Source organism: Nycticebus coucang, chromosome 2 (assembly GCF_027406575.1).
Source record: "Nycticebus coucang isolate mNycCou1 chromosome 2, mNycCou1.pri, whole genome shotgun sequence".
Classification (NCBI taxonomy): domain Eukaryota; kingdom Metazoa; phylum Chordata; class Mammalia; order Primates; family Lorisidae; genus Nycticebus; species Nycticebus coucang.
Genome location: NC_069781.1, coordinates 24078077 through 24102395, shown reverse-complemented (window position 1 = coordinate 24102395; position 24319 = coordinate 24078077). Strand labels below are relative to the sequence as shown.

General features: G+C 38.6%; 1 long non-coding RNA gene across 2 annotated transcripts in view; it reads left to right on the top strand.

Moving 5' to 3' along the window:
- The window catches only part of LOC128576829 (uncharacterized), a 37513-nt gene that overhangs the window by 7459 nt on the left and 5735 nt on the right, over positions 1 to 24319 (top strand). For both annotated transcript variants that reach the window (XR_008377493.1, XR_008377492.1), the window contains exons 3-4: positions 68 to 179; positions 15199 to 15403. This is a non-coding gene — a long non-coding RNA (uncharacterized LOC128576829). The remainder of the gene's footprint in view (positions 1 to 67; positions 180 to 15198; positions 15404 to 24319) is intronic.

The window sequence follows — 24319 nt, the reverse complement described above, 5'->3', positions numbered from 1 at the left end:
ATCAGATGAATCCCCATTGAGGGACATTCTACGAAATATCTAACTAGTCTTCCTCTAACCTTCCAAGGTCTTCAGAAACAAAGAAAGTCTGAGAAATTGCCATAATCCAGAGGAGCCCAAGAAGACATGATGACTAAATGTAATGAAGTATTCTGAAGGAGATCCTGAAATAGAAAAAGGTAAAAAGTGAGAAAATCTGAATAAAGCATGGACTTTTTAGTGTTAATAATAGGGAATACTGAGTGTGGAGTATATAAGAACTCTCTGTATTGTTGTCATAATTTTTCTATAAGTCTAAAACTACTCGAAAAGCTAAAATTTATTATTTAAAAAATCGAACAGCACCCCAGGGACCTACGGGACTCTATTAGGTGTAACATAGTGTAATTAGAGTCTCATAAAGAGAAAGGAGAGAATTGGGTAGAAAAAATTTTGAAGAAATAATGGCTAGAATTTTTAGAAACTTGGTGAAAGAAATTTACAGATTTAAGAATCTCAGTGAACTACAATTAGCATGAATATGAAGAAAACCATATCTAGGCATATCATATAAAACAGCTGAAAATGAGTATGGTGGTGATTTATAACTGCAGTGTTTATATAGGAAAGATGAAATATTAAAAATGATAAAACGCAAGATGAGAGAAAGAAAAAAATTAATCTAAGTATAGAAATTTTTTAAATTGAGAAGAAATAACACATATATAATGAAGAAGATTATTGAAGAGACTAATTGTATAGAAAAACCTCTGACAATGCTGATAAAGTGGAAAGAGAGAAAATAAAGATACATTATAAACAAAAAAGGGGAGCAGCCACCAATATAACAATGAGTACTATGAAAACTTTTATGCAAAGAAATTTGAATGCTTAAATGCAATGGAGAATTTTCTGGTATCTATCATCACTGAGTGAAGAAGAAATAGAAAACCTAAATAGTTTATTGCTTTTGAAGAAAGTGGATCAGTAGTTCAAAATATATTTGCCTTCAAAATACTAGGCTGCACACTTTTAGTAATGAGTTCTAACACTTTGTCAAGTAACAAATAATCCAGCCTTCCACAGAACTCTGTGAGAGATTACTAGATGAAGGAATGCTCCCCAACTCATTTTATGAGGCTACTCAGACTTTGGTGCAAAATAGATGTGCACATGATGAGGAATGTAAATCACACATCACTCACACTCATAAATTTAAATGCAAAACTATAAAAATATTTGTAAACAAATATAACTGTAAATTTATATAAGCATTATTAAATTGGTTATATCTCAGAAATATAAAGATGGCTAACATTAAAGGAGAAAAATTATGGGATTATCTCAATAGATACAGAAGTTATTTCCAAACACTTAACACTTACTCATATAAAAAATTGGGGACAGATAGCCGGGCGTTGTGGTGGGTGCCTGTAGTCCCAGCTGCTCGGGAGGCTGAGGCAAGAGAATCGCGTAAGCCCAAGAGTTAGAGGTTGCTGTGAGCCGTGTGACGCCACGGCACTCTACCCGAGGGCGGTACAGTGAGACTCTGTCTCTACAAAATAAATAAATAAATAAATAAATAAAATTGGGGAAAGAAAGAATAGAGGCAACTTTCTTTTTTTTTTTTTCACATTGACATTTTTATTAATGCCAACCATTTTTTAATTATTATTTTTTTAAAACAATAGCACAAAAATGTTTCAAGGAAGCAGTCTCACAATCTGATGACCTTCTGAAATACAGTTAAGCCACACCAAATATGAGTTTCTGTTAATAATACAAAAAAATTTTTTTAAGAGAAATAAAAAGGAAAAGAAAAGAAAAAAGATATGGAAGGAAGAAGGGAATGAGATTTACAGCTAAAACTCATTGGATAGGTGAGGCTTGTTAGTATGATATATATCATTGAAGCAAAGAGTGATACACACAGACTTACAGTCTTTGTTTTTTTAAACCAGTTACAACTAATGTATAGACCCCGCAGCAGTTATCAATGACTTCTTACACAAAATGAACCAGGAGAAGTCAGCATGATATTGTTGTAAAGATGTTCAATAGTTGGCTTGTCAGACAACTAGAACCATTTTTTGCAGAGGACTCCTTCAGAAAGGCCTGGCTAAAGATCTTTTATATCTATTGTCTCACCTATATGTATTTCAGGGTTCTAAAAGTCATCTTTAAAAAGAAAGAAAAAATAATGTATACCAGTTTCTCTTATTTAATGTGGCTCTGAAAGATGTTTTCTTATTATTTATCTCTAAGAAGGACACCGGGGGTGAGGGTTAGGGGTTGAACTAAAGGGAGGAAAAACTCAGAACAGGGTATTTTTTTTTTAACCTTTTTTTGGAGGGAGGGTAAAGGGTCACACAGAAGGGAAGGCAAGGAGGAAACTACAATCCTTGGTACAGATTGAGTTATGCAGGAAAATATATCTTCCCGACCAGTCCCCATGCAGAGGCAACTTTCTTAACCTGATAAAGGAATGAGAAACATAGAGGCAAGCATCATATTTAGTGACAAAGTGTTAGAAGCAATCCATTTACATTGAGGAAAAAGCAAGGAACCCGGTAACACAACTTTCATTTAGTATTGTACTAAAGACCCTAGCCAACCCGTTAAGATGGGCAAAGAAATAAAAAGTAATATATTTGGAAAGGATGAAATAAAGCCATCATTTTTTGCAGAGTCAATTTTTATTTTTATTTTTTTGCTATTTTTGGCCAGGGCTGGGTTTGAACCCGCCACCTCCGGTATATAGGGCCCATGTCCTACTCCTTTGAGCCACAGGTGCCTCTCCAGAGTCAATTCTTTTTTAATTAAGAAAACTTAAGAAAATCTTTAAATAAACTATTATAATTAAGTTTTGCAAGATTTCAGGATGTAAGGACATAAAATTAGTCATATCCTGTGCACCAGCCACAGACATTAGAAAATAAAATTTTAAAGTTTGTGATAGTTTACAGGACTCAAGAAGCATAGGAATAAATCTAACCAAATATGTGCATAGCATTTGTAGGGAAATAGTTAATCTTTTATTGAAAAGAGTTAGAGACAGATATAACTTAAGTGGAGAGAAATACCATGTCCATGGATAAGAAGTCTCAATATAATATTGTAAATTCCCTAAAATTAATTCATAAAGTTAGTGTACTTCCAGTTAAAACTTTATAGATTGTTTTGTGGAGATTGACAAGTTGATTCTAAAAATGTATAGGGAAAAGAAAAGAGTCATGATAAGTACAAGTTTGAAAAAGAAGAACAAAGAAGGGGAATGCTCCAGTGGATATCTAGTCTATTTTCATAGTTTTAGCAATTAAAATTGTGTTTACAATCAGCATAGAGAAATAAATTAGTGGGACAAAATTGAGATTTCAGAAACAGATCCATCATTCTGTGAAATAACAGAGCTGAAAGTGCAATTAACAGAGAATAATAGGGTAACTGTTTAGGACAATTGGTAGTGCATATGAAAAAAATATCTGACCTCTATCTTACACCACATAAAAAAATAAATTCCAGGGGGATTAACAAACTAATATAAAAAATTAAAAATTGAAAGTGTTATAAGAACAAATAGAATATTTTTATGAACTCAGAATAAAGATGGATTTCCTAAACAAAATGAACAAAGCACAACCTATCAAAGAGGTAATTAATTTCACTACATTGAAATTTAAAACTTTCTTCATCAAAAACTCTGTGAAAAGGTAAAGACAATGAATATATGCCCATCAAAGAATTATTATTCAGAATATATAAAGAACATCTACAAATCAATTGTCAAAACAACTCAGTAGAATAAAACATGCAAAGGAAGAGGCAATTTATAGAGGAAGATGTTAAATGGACAATAAACACGTAAGAAGATGCCAACTTCTTTAGATATTGGAAAAATGCAAAATAAAACCACAATAAGATACAATTTTACACTATCAGTTTAGGAATAATTTTAAAAACTAATAATACCAAGTGCCAGGTAGTCTCTATTTTGCTCCAGTCCACTCTGCACTGTTTGCCATCCAGAAAATGAAGTGTGTGAAGACTGTGAGCTTGAGATTTATTTCCCTGGTTCTCTCTATGCTCTGCCTAGCATTGACTATGGCTGTGTTGTTCTACTGAAGGTGACCTCTTTTATTGAGCATCTTCTACAGGTACAGTTTTCTAGAGTTCTAGTAACACTTCCATGTCTACCCCTTCAAGCCTGAGGGAACCAGTGGCTCTCTATTGTGGATTCTTTACCAACTATAGTTGTTCCCTTTATTTCCAGTTCATGAGTATGAGAAAAATCTCTTTCTTAAACTCCCTTTAATTATTCCATTTAAGTATGTCATCTTTCCTGCCAAGACTGCCTTATATACTAAAGCACTGTAAAGAAGGTGAAACAATCAGGCAAGAGAAAGAAATAAAAGGGATACCTATTCCAAAAGAGAATGTCAAATTATCCCTGTTTGCTGATGATGTGATTTTCTATCTTAAAAAAACCTAAGGAGTCCACAAAAAAACTCTTAGATTTTATAAATGAATTCAATAAGGTTTCAGGATACAGAAATCAATATACCAAAATCAGTAGCTTTTCTAACACAAATAACAATCTTGCTGAGAAAGAAATAAAGAAGGCAATCCCACTTAGAATAGCTACAAAATAATATGAAATACTTAGGAGTAAATTTAACCAAGAGGGGGACAGATCTTTTCAAGGGAAACTACAAAACACTGATGAAAGAAATTGTCAATGACTCAACAAACAGAAAAATATCCCATATTCATGGATTGGAAGAAATTGATATCATGAACATTCCCATACTGCCCAAACAATATGGAATTAGGAAAGAGCAATCTTAAAATTCTAATGGAACAACAGCAATAACAACAGCCCAGATAGACAAAGAAATCCTGAACCAAACAACCAACCAACCAACCAAACACAAAAACCCCAACTAAATAAATAAATAAACCAAAACAGCCCAAATAGACAAAGAAATCCTGAACCAACCAACCAACCAAACACAAAAACCCAACTAAATAAATAAATAAACCAAAACCCCAACAAAGCTAGAGGTATCACATTCCCTGACTTTAAATTATGATACAAGGCTATAGTTATCAAAACAGCATTGCATTAGCATAAAAATAAACACATGGATCAATGACATGTACAGAACCCAGAAATAAAGCCACATAGTTGTAGCCAACTAATCTATGATAAAGCCAACAAGAACATACATTGAAGAAAGAATACTCTCTTCAATAAGTGGTGCTGAGACAATCAGAAAGCCCTATGCAGAAGAATGAAATTGGACCTGTGTTTCTTACCAAATAAAAAAATTAACTCAAGATGGTTTAAAGATGTAAGCATAACAATACTAGGAGAAAACTTCTGGACACTGGTCTAGTAGGCAAAGAATCTGTAACTAAGACCTTAAAAGTAGAAGCAACAGAAACAAAAATAGACAAATGAGACTATATTGAACTTAAAAGGCTTTTGCATGGCAAAAGAAATAATCAACAGAGTGAAGAGAAACCCAATCAAATGTGAGAAAATATTTGCAAACTATTCATTCAACAGATTAATATCCAGAATATACAAGAAACTCAAATAATTCAGCAACAACAATAACAACAAACGTAAATAATCACATTAAGAAGTAGGCAAAGGACATGAACCGATATTTTTCAAAAGAAGACCTAGAAATGGTGTATGAAAAAATGCTCAATGTTGGGGCGGTGCCTGTGGCTCAAGGAGTAGGGTGCCGGTCCCATATGCCGGAGGTGGCGGGTTCAAACCCAGCCCTGGCCAAAAACCACACACACAAAAAAAGAAAAAATGCTCAATGTCACTACTCACCAGAGAAATGCACATCAAAATCACAATAAAATATCTTCTTATCCCAGTCAAATGGCTATTACTAAAAAGACAAACAAACACATTGGTGAGGATGTGGAGAAAAGGGAACTCATACACTGTTGGTGGTAAAGTAAATTAGAATACCCTCTACAGAAAATGCTGTGGAGATGTCTCAAAGAACTAAAAATAATACTACCATTTGATCCAATGATTCTACTACTGGGTATCTATCCAAAGCAAAAGAAATCAATATATCAAAAAGATATCTATACTGATATATTTATCATTGCACTGTTCATGATAACAAACATATGGAATCAACCTGTGTCCATCAGCAGATGAATGGACAAAGAAAGTGTGTGTGTGTGTGTGTGTGTATAAACACACATGCAATGGAATACTATTCAGGCATTAAAAAAAGAATGAAATCATGTCTTTTCCAAAAACATGGATGGAATGAGAGGTCATGATAAGCCAGGCACAGAAAGACAGACATCACATTTTTCACTCATAAATGAGTGCTGAAACATGTGTTCATGTGGGCGTAGAGAGTAGAATGCTAGGTAATGGAGATTCAGAAGGGTGGGGGCAGAGGGTAGATGATCAGAAATTCATTAATAAGTACAAGGTACATTATTTAGGTGATGGATACCCTAAAAATCCTGAGAACTACTACACAGTCTATGTATGTAAAAAAAAAATTGCACAGGCACCCCATAAATTTGTGCAAATTAAAAAAAAAATGAAGGTGAAACAATAGGAGCCCATATACAGTAGCCCATATACAGTTATGAGAGTGTGAAAGCCCTTTGGAAAATAAGTGGACAATATTTAGAAACTTGGAGTAGTGCATACTCCATGAACCAGCTTTGCCATTATATAAGCCTACAATAACTGCTTCTGTATGTTAGCAAACATGTATAAGGATGGTCTTCACAGCAATGGTGTTAGAAACAATCTAAAAACACCTAACAAGAGAAAAAGGTTAAATTGTAGGCTGGTCAGTCATACAACATAATACTATACCATAGTGGATATTAGAGAATCAGGAGTTGTATATATATTGCCAACTGGACATTCCATAGCATGTCATATATAAGGATGTCATATATAAGGATGAATCTGACAAACATAGTTTTAAGATGACAACAGGGCAGAACATACATAGAATGATATACGATGAAGCTTTAAAACATGCAAAATCATGCTGGTTATGCTCAGAGACAGAACATATATAACAAATGTATGAAAAAATGTTTGGGGATCGGAATAGTGATTACCTATAGAAAGGAGTGGGGAGAGGGTACTCCAGAGGATGTATGCAAAGGACATTTACCTGTGTTTGCAGTGTTTAATTTCTTAAGCTGGGTGGCAGGTATGTGAATATACAAGGCATTATTTTTAAACCTTTTTGTAGGTCTTGGATATTGCATATACATTTTAAAATTTACACAATAAAAGAGAAAAAAATCTTAAATTTTTATAATAAGAATGTAGAATGTTCACATGAGATTGCAATATAGATAGTGAGGATTAAAGAAGAGAAATACATTGGCAGCAAGTTTTCAAATCAAGCATATAATATGCTGGCATTTGTATATGCTTGTGTGTGCATAAATTATCTCTGGAAAGATACACTTGGAGCTGGTAATAGTGCATCCTTTCATCAAGGTGGCTGAGTGTCTGGGGGGCAAGGTTTTCAGTTTTTTTTAATCTTTTAAATTTTGCATCATATCCAACCCATCTGTCATCTATTTCTTTGAAAAATAAAATGTTTGGAAATGACTTAAGGATCTCTGTTGACTTGCTGAGAAATCATACCACACAGCCATTGTGCACTAGCAGAGCAGTGCCTGTGTTTAAAACAGGAGAAAGAGGACATGGTGTCGAGTAGTGACAGAGACCACATGGCTCTCCAAACCTAAAATATTTACTATCTGGCCCTTTAGGAAAAAGTTTGCCGACCCAAGAGATGGGATGAGGGAAGTAGGAGGAAAGACGTCCAGGGTTTGAGTTTGAGTCATGGAATGAAATGGAGGGTGTTCATGGAGCTAGAGCATGCAGGAGGCAGAGCAACTGTGGTAGAGGGAGTGGAGGGACAGGGAGGTAGTTCTAGAAGATTCTGGGTGTGCTGAGTTTGACATGCTATCGAATATCCAGTTGGCAACGTCATTAGGCAGTTGGGTATATGGATCATGAGCTGCAGAGAGAGATCAGGGTTGGAGGTAGGACTGGGAGTCATTAGCATAGAGATGCGGTGTGGAAGAGATCTCTGGGGCAGTGAAAAGGTAAGAAACCAGAGAAGTCACAGCTTTAGATGGGGTGAGGGAAAGAAGAGTTGAAAAAAAGACCGAGGAGAGGTGGTCAGAGAAATTAGGAGGAAAACCAAGAGAGTATGGAGTCACAGAAACTAGGGGCAGAGTCTTTCCCTAGAAGGGGTAACAGACACACAGATCAAACACTCCTGAGAAGGGCTGAAGAGTCAACATAGATGGTGACCTTCATAAGAACATTTCTGGTGAAATAGTGGGATTCTAGTGAGATTTTTGGTGATCAGAAAATAAGAGAAAGGACATTCCCAGGCTGGGGAGGCTGGCTCAGCAAAAAAGGGAGCCAACAAAGAATGTGCCCTACTTAGAGAATGGAGAAGAGAGGATTGAGATTGAATTCCTCCTGGAAGTCCAAGTTCAGGAGGTTGGACTATATTCTGGAGGCATTAGGGAACCAAAGCAGGTGTTGAGCAGAGGAATGTAATTAAGAAAATATAACCATTTCTTTCTAAGAAGATTGTGGGTGTGGCTTCTCCATGGGATTACTGAAATTCAGCCAGGTTTCTCTGAAGGTGGTGTTTGAAGAATTAGAGCCCAGCCCCTCTGTATCAGTCCTTGTGAAGGGGACAAATTCCTTTTATGTGATTACATGGAACAAAGCCATTTCCTGGTGTCCCTACACTTGAGACTTGGGGAAATGGGATGTGGAGGATATGGGTACCACTAATTCTGGTGAGGGTTTAATTAAGACTCAGTTTTCCCAGGCTTCTAGTACTTGACTGCCTGATGTTTCTTTAATAGGAACTGTTGATAAGTTCTAATTATGGTGGGTTATTTATGGGATCAGGTCTCATCTCTCCGCTCAATTATGTTTTGTTTGGGATATTTGCATTCTTTTACAATTCCAACTCTTAATTGAGTCTATTGTCTTCCCTGAAGATGCACTTAGTCTGGGGACCTCCATTTGTGGCTTTTCCTCTATCAGAAATCCCACCATCCTTTGCCTTTCTCTTCATTGATAAACTCAGAAGCACAGGGAAGGCAGCTCTCCTCTCCCACGTTCACAGTGCTATCTGTAATTGTACTTTTGCCTGGCCCTGCAAACTTAGCTTAAAGACTTCCTTTCATTTTGAAAATAGGATTATTTAAAACTGTGTTTGAATAATATATATCTTTAATATTGTGAGAGAAGTGAAAATTCTAGGTACTCAGAGTCAAGAGCAACATGGGGTATTCTAAACCAGAACCTGCTTAGAGATGTTTCTTCATGGAGGAGAAGCTTCCAGCTCAATATCTTGGAGATAGTCTCAGCTGTGGATAAATTATCACTGGGTCTTGGAAAGTGTGTCTCACTTCTAGACCTGTAGTACCTTGAGAATAAGGGTCATTCTATTTATCTCTATGTGTGTGCTGGGAAAAAATAATTTTAACAGTGGGATCTGGAGTTCATCTCAGGAAAGGAACAGTCTTTATTTTGAAAAATTCATTGGAACACTGCTTGGGAGAAGTTGCAGCTATGAGAGCATTAGCTGGAAGGAGACCTTGAAAAGCTAAACATTCTGTGTAACAAGGGAACAAGAATCTTGAGGTGACAGAGAGCAGAGAAGGAATAAAAATGAGAAGGAGAAAGAGAGAAGAAGAAAGAGGAGAACCCAGGCATCAAGACAAAAGGCTAGAAACTATAGATCAGGTGTCCTCAAACTTTTTAAACAGGGGGCCAATTCACTGTCCCTCAGACCGTTGGAGGGCCGGACTATAGTTTAAAAAAAAAAAACTATGAACAAATTCCTATGCACATTGCACATGTCTTATTTTGAAGTAAAAAAACAAAACGGGAACAAATACAATCACATTGCTTCAGGTGGCCCATGGGTCGCAGTTTGAGAACCCCTGCGATAGATAATAGTGACCCATGAAAAAATCCTAGTGGCAAAGTGGCCAAAAGATATCAGATGACCAGGAATATCAGTTTTCAGTAGGAAGTACTTTGTGATGCTACAGTGTGAATAACCTCCTTCACACCCAAGCCGTAAGTCAGACTCCTGTCTATATCCTGAAATCCTGTTTGAGAAAAATATTAAAAAGCAAAATTTTAAAAAGTCTTCTAAATACATAAATAACCTATTTAGGTGTTTTGGGTGACATCAAGAAAATGGAGCTCTTTGTCACTCAAGATAAGACTTAATTAGGTAAAGGGCAAAATACAAAACCAGAGGAGGGATCCTCTGAAAATCCCTGAAGATATTGGGAGGGACGCTGGATTATTAGTCAGGATAAGGACATGAATGCTGTGGGAACAAAAGAACCCAACCCACAATCTGAGCCCAAGCACAAATGCTTCTCTGTCCGATGTTCTTCATTTAGCTATAATATCTCCACTTTGGGATTCAGGCTGCTGGAGTAGCTCCGATGGGGGTTGTGGCTGATCAGCAAGACATAGGAAAAGGGGAAGATAATGAACCACTTTTAAAGTTTCTGCTCAGTAATGGAATTTCTTTTTTCTTTTTTTTTTCACTTTATCACCCTCGGTAGAGTGCTGGCGTCACACAGCTCACAGCAACTTCCAACTCCTGGGCTTAGGCAATTCTCCTGCCTCAGCCTCCCAAGTAGCTGGGACTACAGGCGCCCACCACAACGCCTGGCTATTTTTTTGTTGCAGTTTGACAGGGGCTGGGTTTGAACCCACCACTCTCAGTATATGGGGCCGGCGTCCTACTCACTGAGCCACAGGCGCCACCCTAGTAATGAAATTTCTAATTGTGTCTAATAGGTCAAAGAAAGTCACCTGTCCCTGCCCGAGTTACACTGGGTGACATGTATTTGCTGCCACAGAGGAGATGCTAATGATGGTAGGTGATCCTACCATCTACCACACATATCTCAGATGTGGTTTGAACTAAAGTTCATTTAAATCTTAAAGGATGAAGTAGAAATTTAATAAATAGTTAAGAATCACACAAGCATGTGAGTGTTTGTTGTTGTTGTTGTTGTTTTTTTTTTGACCACTCACACTGTTTCAATTTGCTGGAGAAACATTAATCCTGCACTAGCCTTGCTTGTGTGGCCTAGAAACTGGTTTCCAGGAAAGGTGCCTGTAAATCAGCTCTTTGGCTCAAATCGATGATGTCAGGACAGACAGAGAAATAAAGATGCTACTTTGTCATATAGAGCTCCTGGCCTGGTCCTTGATCACAGTTCAGGCCTCAGGACAAAGTGAATTGGACCAGCCCCAGGACACTGGGGGATATAGGAACAGATATTTCCATGACTCCAATCAACAGTTTCACGAATAACTGTTAACGTGTGTGACATACCAAGGCCATGCTTGTCTTCTTCCAATAGGACAAGACATAGACACCATCCTAAAGGATACTGAAGTCTTTCAAAGGAAAAGAATAAAACCAAACACAGGGCAAATACATGATCATTGCCAAAATAGAGACCCATGAATATTATGTGAGGCCAGTGCCAGGGAAGTCACAGTTAAGGCAGCAGGGACAGCTTCCTGGAGCTGAATGCCATTGAAGTGCCCCTGGATGGGCATTGAAGGTTGGAGAGGAGTTTTTAAATCTAGTTTTTTTTGGTGATTATAATTTTAAAACAATCCAATTTCGCTGTTTCAATTTAGAAAAGAACATCTAAAGAGAAAAAACTGTTAATAATTAGGAATACACAAATCTAGACATGCTCTCTACATAGACTATTTTACCAAACTGTGGTATTATTATATGATTCTATAAACTAGATTCCTTCCAGCATCATAAGTTGATTTTCTTTCCAAAACAATAAACATGCACTTACATTATTTTGAGTAGTTGCATAGATATTCTATGTTTGGATATGTGATAATTTGTGTAACTAATTTTCCATTGGCGAATACCCAAGTGTTTCCAACCCGGGGATGAGTAACTTTAAACATGCATCAGTGTGCACATTCATAGTTATTTCTAAAGAATCAATTCCCAGAAGGCAAATTGCAGAGTCCGAAGGTATGTGTTATATTAGGATTTTTTAAAACTAGAAATTGTCAAGTTCCAACAGATCAGATTTCAGCCAGAGCTGAAGGCAGGAATAGAGGAAATGTATGGGAAGGAGTGGCACAGGGCAAATCAAGGCCCGAGCGCCGGGGAATACAGCGTGTGTCCCGGCTCTGCTGATCTGCTTTAAACACAGCGAAACAGCACTTCAGTCCACACTGCCCACAAGGAGATGAAGTCAGAGAGGGAACTATCTCCTGTTCAGCCATAAAACCTCAGCTCCCCCGTGACTACCTACACTCTTTACTTGGATAGTGCATAGCACACAGTAGATATGTAATAAATGTTGAACAGAACTGAATCAGCGCAGAGGTCCATAACCCTGCTCTGCCTTCAAAGCCACCTAGACTTGTGGGGTAAAAATGCAACAAAGGCAAAATCAACAGAGGGGCTTAATTTATCACAATTTTGTGATTATGAAGGAAGAATTTCATCCTACAAACAACTCCTTCTTTAACTGGCCATTTACATTCTCAATTTGGATTCTATAGCTTTACAGAAGCACAGGAAATATGTCACAGGATGAAAATGTGAAATACTAGTATAACCATTTATCATTTTCATTGAAGAGGGGTATTGATTCTCTGCAATGCTCATGAACCTGGGATGCTCCCAGAATGTAAAGCTTGCTCTCCCTGACACACACCCCCACCTCCTCAGCAGCGTGTTTGCAAGCCCCAAACACTCTTCTTGGCACTAGCATGAGTGTTTTATGGGGACCAGTGAAGATCCCCTCATCTTCGGCCCAGAGGGAGCTCCTCCTCTTCCACATCCAAATCTGACCAATGCTCTAGGTCTGATTCTCAGGAACTGCGCCCCCAGGAAGCCAGACTCACTGCTTTCCTTTCCCAAACCCACTTCTTCACACAACTCAGAACCTCAAGAAACCACATGCTGCCATTTTCTGTCATTGGACTCAACCTGCCACAAGAGATCTGTTTTTATTTTCTATTGCTGCTATAACAAATTACCACAAACGTGGTGGCTTAAAAGAAGGACCCAGCACTCAGCTGGGTCTTTTGCTCAAGATCTCATAAGGTGTTGGCTGGGCTGGGCTCTTACCTGGAAACTTGAGGGAAAATTCTGCCTGTTCAGGTTGTTGGCTCAATTCAGATCGTCTTGGCTGTAGGCCCCAATCCCCTTGCTGCCAGAGGCTGTCTGTGAGAGGACTATAGAACAGTGGAGCTGGCAGGCAGTTTAGCGATCACTGAAGTCCACTTGTCTCCACCTGATTTTCAAGATGGAAAACTGAGTTCAACCAAGAGGGGAATGACTAAGATCTAGCCATTCTGCCTTCCAGGGCAGCGTTCAGTCCTTAACCCACAATGTCTTAGCTCTTTCTGTTCAGTCATCCTGTAAGCCTGTCCTTACAAACCCAGCATCGTGGCTTGTCCGGGTGTGTGCGCACAGCATGCTGGTCTGTGTACACCCAGACGCACACATGCACCTGCAATCTTAGTAGAGCATAGGGCTTGAAATCCTGGACTGTAGAGTTAGACTGTCAGGGTTCGAGTCCTTTCAATGCTAATCTTGGCCAAGTTACTTAACCTCTCCACACCTTAGTTTCTTTTTTGTAAAATAAGAATAGTAATATTACCTACTTCATAGGGTTTGGAAAATTCTCTAGATTGCCACATGTAGGGGGCTTAACCCAGTATCTAAAGCAGAGCCAGTGTTGTGAAACGGCTTGCTATTGTTATTTCCAGAAAGGTCACTACCATGCCTGCCTATTGTTCTCTTGGCTGGGAAATAATGATCTAATAAAAATAATAATCCCCTGCAACAATACTCATAAACTGAAATGCCTCGAGGGATTGAGAATAGAAGTGAGCTGTGTATAAGAAAAATTGTGTGGCTCCTTCAAATCTATTTGATTTTCCATTTGGGAAGAGAAATGAACACAGGAAAGTATTTCTCCACAATAGCAGAAACATCAGTGCAAGCACAGAGATAGATCGTGACTGTGCCATGACCTCAGTGTCAGGGACAATAGGGAGTGGTGAGGACTAGGGCAAATTGCAGAGCATTGGCCCTGTCTAAAGGCGTGCTTGCTAGTCAATATAGCTGGTTGTTGTTATGTAAAAATTTAGATCTGTGGTTGTCAGATCTCTTGATTTTTTTTTTTCAAGAGAAGCCAGAAATCTTCATTTTTTTAATGTAAAATGTCCCAATTATTAAATATTGGCTCAATTCTTTGAAAACATTGGCTGAGCCAAACAAAACATCTGTGGACCATACTCAGCCCCAGCTGCCAGTACTCAGTTTCTGCCTTATATTTATGTGCTGTAGTCACCATTTTACTTAATCCTGTGGTGACCATGTGAGTATCATCAGGACGCTACTACAGGCCCCATCTGGGGATGACATAGAAAAAAACTCAGAGGGTGGCAGCTTACTGTAGGTAACTGGGCTGATTAAAGAGAAAAATCTGAGATTAGGAAGTGGATTCTCCAAAGAAAGCTACGTCCCTGTTTCTTTTTTTTTTTTTTTTTTTTTGTATTTCTGAGATAAGTCCCTTTTGCCTCTGGGCCTCACTTTTCCCACCAGCAAAACAGGTAAAGAAAACCCATCCCATCTACAACTTTCAGATTTTGTGAAAATTATGAAATCATGGGTGAAAAGGTAGCTCATGTCCTGTAAAGTTTGGTGGAATCACATATGAAGGACCCTTATTACAATGCAACGATAGTAATACAAAAAAGCACAGAATTCTTTGAATCTTCTGTCAAGGAGAATCAGTAGATTTTTAGACTAGTTTTTAACCCATATGCCAGAAGATAATGCCAAAGTGTTGCCTGCAGTAGTAAGGAATTGGGAATGACTCAAATGCCCACAGATAAGAGAGCAGAGTGTATAATCATAGGATGAAAAGTTATGCGACATTTAAAAAGAATTCACTCTGTGTGTGTGTGAGTGAGTGTGTTTGTGTGTGAGAGAGAGAGGCAACATAGGCTGATCTTGCAGACAATATTGAATGACAAAGGCAATTTGTAGAACAAACACAGTAGGATGACATTGAAGTAAATTTTAAAAACTCACCCCAAATTCTCTGTCTTGTTCACAGATGCCTGTTGAAGTATTAAGATATGTACATGTAAACCAGAAAGATGCACATTAAATTCATAACAATGGTGGCCTCTGGTTAGGAAGGCAGGGGACAGGAGGAGATGGAGTACAAAGGACCTTGAACTTTATCCGCAACAAAGAACTTAAAGAAAAACAAACTGAAGTAAATCCAACAAAGTAGTAGCATCTGTTGATTCTGGACAGTGAGTACATGGGATTTTTTTTGGTCATTTTCTGAACTTTCCTGCTTTAAATTTTTTAATATAATTTAAAGGAATGAAGAAAAAGGGAAATGAGAAGGAAGGAGGGAAAAAGTGGGAAAGAGAGAGAGAGAGAGCGCACGCCACAGCACTCAAAGTCATATTTGGAGCTGGGTCCAAAACTGTGGTCCAGTTGTAGAGGTGTTAGAGGATAAAGGAACAATAAACACAAAGATTCACCCCTGTAACTGAGCTCCCTTTGCTCACAGCTACACCCATTTCCATGAAGACCTTCATTGTGTTATCAAGAATTCTCTTTAACCTGCAAATGGTCAGGATCTTAGGTGTGAGTGGGTGGCTCTGATTATGAACATGGAGTGTCATTGCTCTAGTGACTATTAGCTCAACACGGGGAAGAAGGAAACCTAATTTCACCCCCCAAATAACTGTCTTGATACATTTATCCTCAAGTGAGGATATGAAATGTAAAGAACTTCCACTCTGGGGTGTGATGGGGCTGCAGGCACCACTGAAGCTCCTGAAATTCACCCAACTTGGAAGGAAGCTCATAGTTCTCATCAACCAAGGAAAGAGTTTCCTGGCTTTGAGAATTAGTGGTTTTTACCTGCTGGGCATAGTCTTAGAGTCAAGAGTAGCAAAAAAAGGTGACAAATGAAGGGGTGGACAGTTTCTCCTGGGGCTTGTTCAGTGCCATCACCAATTTAAGCTACTCCTTATTGCTCACTTTATTAAACCCACCAGTGCCTTTCAAGGTGGGACATCTGCCGGTTTCTGTTCCTGCTTCCCTCCCATTAAGGAGCACTTCCCTCCAGGTGTTTCTGGTGAAGCCACATGACTCAAACATGATTGAAGTCTGGACAGTCACAGTTCTCCATCTTTCTGGCAATGGTGACTAGTTCAAGAAGTGGGCAAATGACCTGAGCAGGGCCTTAGAGGAAACTTCTCTGGAATTGCCAAGTAGAGGCTGAAGGAAGCACTTCCTTGGTGTTCACAAGTGCTGCTGTGCCTGTCCCTATTAGATGGGAAAGGCCTGTACATAGCAGGAGGGAAAGAAGCCAACACACAGAAAGGCAGAGACAAGCAGGGACAAGCAGGGACAAGAGACAGATGCAGAGAGATAGTCATGGCGGTCCAGGATCTAGTTCTCTGTTCTACGGGCTGTGGCTCTGACCCCTCCATTTCAATGGGCGACCTCATTACGCTCTGAACCATAGGAGCTAATCACTCCCCTTTCCCCCTTCAGCAAGTTGGGATTCTGTTGCTTGCAACCAAAAAATTCAGAAATTACATCAAAAATTAAGATTTATTAGAACCTAACTGTTCAAGAGCAGAGCCATGTCAACCTTATTCACTACTTTATTCCTGGTGTAGAAACTGTCCCTGGCCCATAATATTAGTTTCTCAGGAAATATTTGTTAAATATTGTATATGAGTATTACATTGTAAATGAGTATTACATCCAAACATTCCCACACAAATATGATAAGGTAGAATTATTATTGGACTCTCCAAATGGTAAGGTAAGGGCTTAAGTGTGCCCAGACTTTTAAGCCCCTGGTGCTGTGTCATCTGTCTATCTGATGGCCCCCTCCAACTGGTCTCCTTACCGCTACCCATGCAGGGAACAACAGTGACCTAAAAAATACAAACTAAATTCAATCACCCCTTGCTTCTAACCCTTTACTGGTGGCAGCTGGCAGCTACCATCACAGAGGGTAGGTTCCATGGGAGGACCATCTGCCTTGTGTTGCCCTTCAGCTGTGCCCAGCTTCCAGACAGAGTTTTCCCTGCCTGGTGATCCCCGCCCCCCAATTCTGGGAATCTGTTCCAAGTTTCTGGTGAGTTATTGGATACTCAGTTTTAAATCCTTTTCATATGCAAGTAGTTTATTCTCATTAAGAGAAATCCTATCTTCTGCTTGTTTAACTCTGTCAGTTAAATCCGTTAAGTTTATTTGTGTTTGCCCAGTGGTAAATTTTTATTGAGGGAACATCTGAAACCATCTGCAGGGAGGAAGTTGAAGCAACCCATGGAGAGTGCCCCAGCTCTGTTACTGATTTTTCTGACATCTCCACCACCCAGAACAGCTCCTTCCATCCTCCTGCAGAGGACTGCTCATCTTTGAGTCCTTTGGACTTTGGAATTTGCATAAGAAAAGCCTTGACTTGAGATTTCCTATTGTGCGCTTTTTTTGTTGTTGTTGTGAGGATCTGGGGCTAACTCTAAAGAGTTAGATTTAATGATTTCTGATGCAACATATTAGTGAACCCAGGCAGAAGATGCTGAGTTACTGTTTTTCTGCCTTCAGATAGGGAGAAAGGACACAGACCTGATCCCTCTGACTGTGAGCCTTCCCTCCTCAGAGCTCCTGCTGCACTTTGCACCTTTAACAGACCTCTGGCACATTCTCCCCTCAGTTCAGGTTCATCTGCTTTCATTCCCTTCTAGACTCTGAAAGCCTTGAGTGAATGCTTTGCACAATTTGTTATTCTCCCAAGTTTAACCAGTAAGGTATCTTTTTTTTTTTTTAATTTAAACACGTTTATTCTGAGCCAATGTGAGTCACTGTAGCCCAGTCTCAAGAGGCCCTAAGAAAATGAGCCCAAAGCAACCAGGTTACAGTTTAGTTTTTTTTTTTAATTGTTGGGGGTTCATTGAGGGTACAATAAGCCAGGTTACACTGATTGCATTTGTTAGGTAAAGTCCCTCTTGCAATCATGTCTTGCCCCCAGAAGGTGTGGCACACACCAAGGCCCCACCCGCTCCCTCCTTCCCTCTCTCTGCTCTTCCTTTCCCCACCCCTCCCTCCTTCTTTCTCTCTCTGCTCTCCCCTTCCCCCACCCCCACCATGACCTCAATTGTCATTAATTGTCCTCATATCAAAATTGAGTACATAGGATTCATGCTTCTCCATTCTTGTGATGCTAAGAATAATGTCTTCCACTTCCATCCAGGTTAATACGAAGGATGTAAAGTCTCCATTTTTTTAATGTCTGAATAGTATTATACATACATATATATGTCCATGGTATACATATACCACAACTTGTTAATCCATTCCTGGGTTGCTGGGCATTTAGGCTGTTTCCACATTTTGGCGATTGTACATTGAGCTGCAATAAACAGTCTAGTACAAGTGTCTTTATGATAAAAGGATTTTTTTCCTTTTGGGTAGATGCCCAGTAATGGGATTGCAGGATCAAAGGGAGTTCTAGCTTGAGTGCTTTGAGGTTTCTCCATACTTCCTTCCAGAAAGGTTGTACTAGTTTGCAGTCCCACCAGCAGTGTAAAAGTGTTCCCCTCTCTCCACATCCATGCCAGCATCTGCAGTCTTGAGATTTTGTGATGTGGGCCATTCTCACTGGGGTTAGAAGGTATCTCAGGGTGGTATTGATTTGTATTTCTCTAATAGATAGGGATGATGAACATTTTTTCATATGTTTGTTAGCCATTCATTTGTCTTCTTTAGAGAAAGTTCTATTCATGTCTCTTGCCCATTGATATATAGGATTGTTGGCTTTTTTCATGTGGATTAAATTGAGTTCTCTATAGATCCTAGTTATCAAGCTTTTGTCTGATTGAAAATATGCAAATATCCTTTCCCATTGTGTAGGTTGTCTCTTTGCTTTGGTTGTTATCTCCTCGGCTGTACAGAAGCTTTTCAGTTTAATGAAGTCCCATTTGTTTATCTTTGTTGTTGTTGCAATGGCAGTCTTCTTCATGAAGTCTTTCCCTAGGCCAATATCTTCCAGTGTTTTTCCTATGCTTTCTTGGAGGATTTTTATTGTTTCATGCCTTAAGTTTAAGTCCTTTATCCATCTTGAATCAATTTTTGTGAGTGGGGAAAGGTGTGGGTCCAGTTTCAGTCTTTTACATGTGAATATCCAGTTCTCCCAACACCATTTATTGAATAGGGAGTCTTTCCCCCAAGGTATGTTCTTGTTTGGTTTATCAAAGATTAGGTGGTTGTAAGATGTTAGTTTCATGTCCTGGTTTTCTATTCAATTCCAAGTGTCTATGTCTCTATTTTTGTGCCAGTACCATGCTGTCTTGACTGTTATGGCTTTGTAGTACAGCCTAAAATCTGGTATGGTGTTGCCCCCAGCTTTATTTTTATTACTAAGAACTGCCTTAGCTATACGGGTTTTTTTCGGTTCCATACAAAATGCAGAATCATTTTTTCCAAATCTTGAAAGTACGATGTTGGTATTTTAATAGGAATGGCATTGAATAGGTAGATTGCTTTGGGAAGTATAGACATTTTAACAATGTTGATTCTTCCCATCCATGAGCATGGTATGTTCTTCCATTTGTTAATATCCTCTGCTATTTCCTTTCTGAGGATTTCATAATTTTCTTTATAGAGGTCCTTCACCTCCTTCGTTAGGTATATTCCTAGGTATTTCATTTTCTTTGAAGCTATGGTGAAGGGAGTTGTGTCCTTAATTAGCTTCTCATCTTGACTGTTATTGGCATATACAAAGGCTACTGACTTGTGGACATTGATTTTATATCCTGAAACATTACTATATTTTTTGATGACTTCTAGGAGTCTTGTGGTTGAGTCTTTGGGATTCTCTAAGTATAAGATCATTTCGTCAGCAAAGAGGGAGAGTTTGACCTCCTCTGCTCCCATTTGGATTCCCTTTATTTCCTTGTATTGCCTAATTGTATTGGCTAGAACTTCCAGCACTATGTTGAATAGTAAAGGTGACAGAGGACAACCTTGTCTGGTTCCAGTTCTAAGAGGAAAAGCTTTCAGTTTTACTCCATTCAGTAAAACATTAGCTGTGGGTTTGTCATAGATAGCTTCAATCAGTTTTAGAAATGTGCCCCCTATGCCTATAATCTTCAGTGTTCTAATTAGAAAAGGATGCTGGATTTTATCAAATGCTTCTTCTGCATCTATTGAGAGGATCATATGATCTTTATTTTTGCCTCTGTTAATACAGTGAATAACGTTTATGGAATTGCGTATGTTAAACCAGTCTTGCATCCCTGAGATGAAACCTACTTGATCATGATGAATGACTTTTTTGATGATAAGCTGTAATCTATTGGCTAGGATTTTGTTGAGAATTTTTGCATCTATATTCATGAGTGAGATTGGTCTGAAATTCTCCTTTTTGGTTGGGTCTTTTCCTGGTTTTGGTATCAGGGTGATGTTTGCTTCATAGAATGTGTTGGGAAAGATTCCTTCTTCCTTGATTTTTTGGAATAATTTCTGCAATACAGGAATAAGCTCTTCCTTGAAGGTTTGATAGAATTCTGGAGTGAAGCCATCTGGACCAGGGCATTTTTTGGTTAGAAGATTTTTTTATTGTTTCTTTAATCTCAGTGCTTGAAATTGGTCTGTTCAGGAGCTCTATTTCTTCCTGGCTAAGTCTACGGAGAGGATGTGATTCCAAATATTGATCCATTTCCTTCACATTGTCAAATTTCTGGGCATAGAGTTTCTGGTAGTATTCAGAGATGATCTCTTGTATCTCTGTGGGATCAGTTGTTATTTCCCCTTTATCATTTCTGATTGAGGTTACTAGCGATTTTACTTTTCTATTTCTCATTAGTCTGGCCAATGGTTTATCTATTTTATTAATTTTTTTCAAAAAAACCAACTCCTTGTTTCATTAATTTTCTGAATGATTCTTTTGTTTTCAATTTCATTGATCTCTGATTTGATTTTGGAGATTTCTTTTCTTCTACTGACATTAGGCTGAGATTGTTCTTCTTTTTCCAACTTCATAAGATGGCTTGTGAGTTTGTTGATGCGCTCTCTTTCTGTTTTTCGAATGTAGGCATCTAAAGCGATAAATTTTCCTCTCAAAACTGCTTTTGCTGTATCCCACAGGTTTTGGTAGCTTGTGTCTTCATTGTTGTTATGCTCAAGGAAGTTAATGATTTCCTGTTTTATTTCTTTCTGCACCCATCTGTTATTCAACAGAAGATTGTTTAATTTCCATGTCTTTGGGTGGGGTCGAACGTTTTTGTTAGAGTTGAGTTCCACCTTTAGTGCCTTATGGTCTGAGAAGATACAAGGTAAAATTTCAATTCTTTTGATTCTGTTGATATTTGTTTTGTGTCCCAAGATATGATCAATTTTAGAGAATGTTACATGGTGTGATGAGAAGAATGTGTATTCTTTATCTTTGGGATGGAGTGTTCTATATGTGTCTATCAAGCACAGTTGTTCTAGGGTCTCATTTAAATCTCTTATATCTTTGTTTAATTTCTGTTTAGAGGATCTGTCCAGCTCTGTAAGAGGGGTGTTAAAGTCCCCTGTTAGTATGGTATTATAGGATATCATATTGCTCAGACTGAGTAAGGTCTGTTTCAAGAATCTGGGAGCATTTAAATTGGGTGCACAAAATATTTAGAATTGAAACATCTTCTTGTTGTATTTTTCCCTTGACCAATGTAAAGTGACCATCTTGTCTTTGACTTTAGTTGCTTTAAGTCCACATGTATCTGAAAATAAGATTGCAACTCCTCTTTTCTTCTGAATTCCATTTGCCTGAAAAATTGTCTTCCAAGCCTTGACTCCGAGTTTTAATTTGTCTTTTGAAGCCAGGTGTGTTTCCTGCAGACAGCAAATGGATGGCTTGTGTTTTTTAATCCAGTCAGTCAGTCTATGTCTCTTCAGTGGGGAATTCAAGCCATTAACATTTATTGAGATAATTGATATGTGTGGTAGTGTTCTATTCATCTTATTTTGTGAGAGTCCATTGCTCAGTTTTATCTTTTGCATCAGTGTGGAGGTTAGGTTCTGTCCTTTAATTTCTGAGTTTTTACTTTGCTGCTGATCCATTGTGATGGTCAGTGTGTAGAACAGGTTGAAGTATTTCCTGTAGAGCTGGTCTTGTTGTGGTGAATTTCCTCAATGTTTGTGTATCCGTAAATGACTTGATTTCTCCATCAATTTTCAAACTTAGCTTAGCAGGGTACAGAATTCTGGGCTGGAAATTGTTCTGTTTAAGTAGATTAAAGGTACATGACCATTGTCTTCTTGTTTGGAAAGTTTCATTAGAGAATTCCGCAATCACTCTGATGGATTTTCCCCTGTAGGTCAACTGGTGCTTACTCCTGGCAGCTTGCAGAATCTTTTCTTTTGTCTTGACTTTGGACAGGTTCATCACAATGTGTCTTGGAGAAGCTCGGTTAGAGTTGAGGCAACCTGGGGTCCGATATCCCTCTGAAAGCAGTGTGTCAGAATCTTTGGTGATATTTGGGAAATTTTCTTTTATAATATTCTCTAGTATGGCTTCCATTCCTCTGGGGCATTCTTCTTTCCTTTCTGGGATTCCTATAACTCGTATGTTGGAATGTTTCATAAAGTCCCATAATTCTGACAGTGAACGTTCTGCTTTCTCTCTCTTCTTTTCTGCCTCTTTAACTATCTGAGTTATCTGAAGAACTTTGTCCTCTACCTCCAAAATTCTTTCTTCTGCATGGTCTAATCTGTTGCTGATACTTTCCACTGCATCTTTAAGTTTCCCAATTGACTGCTTCAGTTCCTTTAGCTCCGCTATATCTTTTCTATATTCTTCATATCATTCATCTCTTATTTGATTCTGTTTTTGGATTTCCTTTTGGTTATTTTCCACTTTCTTAGCCGTTTCCTTCATTGTTTCCATCATTTCCTTCATTATTTTCATCGTGTGTCTTCTAAATTCCCTTTCTGTCATCATTCCTAACATTTCTTTACAGGTGGAATCCTCTGCTGTAGCTACCTCATCGTCCCTTGGAGGGGTTGCTCTGGACTGGTTCTTCATGTTGCCTGGAGTTTTCTGCTGATTCTTCCTCATGAGTGATTTCTTTCATCTGTCTCCTTGCCCTAATTTTCTTTCACTTCCTCTTGCTCTTTAAGTTCCCGTGCCTGTGGACTAAGGTTTCGATGAGTCCTTCTGGTACAGGACCAGAAGGATGAGAAGGTTGAAGAGCAAGAAGGGATAAAAGAAAGAAAAGGAAAGAAAGAAAGAAAAGAAAATAGAGAAAGGAGAGGGGGTGGGTAAAGGGAATATTGACAAAAAGAAGAGAGGCACAGAAAGAGGGAGACAGAGCAATATAGGTATACAGTAGGGTACTTTGACAAAACCTTAAAAAAAACCCAACCTCTAGGGGTGCCTTGTTGGGTGGTTCCCTTGAGGTCAGCAGCTCTTTGCTAACCTGATCAGACACAACACCCCACCTCCACCAAGTGGAGAAGAAAGACCAAAACGCTATAAATCAAATGAAAACAAGCAAACAGAAAACTTGACGGAATAAAATTGTGTAAAAAAACAAATAATAGGGGTAGAAATACTAGCAAAAATGAAGTTCTAATTATTGAAAAAGGCAGCAATGGGAAATTGTATTTAAACTAGAAAAATGGAGAAAGATAAGAAAGAAAAGAAAAGAAAAGAAAAAATCTGTATGGAAAAGGTTGAAATTAAAAAAACAAAACAACAACAAAATAAAAAACAAACAAATAAACAAAAAACCAACGAAAAACAAAGCAGTATATATATCTTGTTGAATATTGTCTGGGCAACAGGTGGTTTGGGCAACAGGGGTATGAGATGTTAATCACAATGTTGATATGACTGGAGGCCTCCGCTGATTTCTCAAACCCCACAGAGCGAAGACCCTAAATCTCTCTTCAGCCCTCTTAAAAGGCACTTTAAACTTCTAAACTTGGCTAACCCAGGAATGTGCTTGTCGCTGGAATCACTGCTGAAGTGGCTATCCACTTACCCAGTGTGCCAAAACCTGTCTCACCCTGCCCGTGAGGGTTAAGGCTGTAAGGCGGCTCAGTCCCTGCCTTTAGGCTGCTCAGTCACGAGATTACGAGATCCCGCCCGATCCTTGCTCCACGACCCTGAGGACGGAGCTTGCTGGGGCAGTTCTCTCACAATGCTCCCT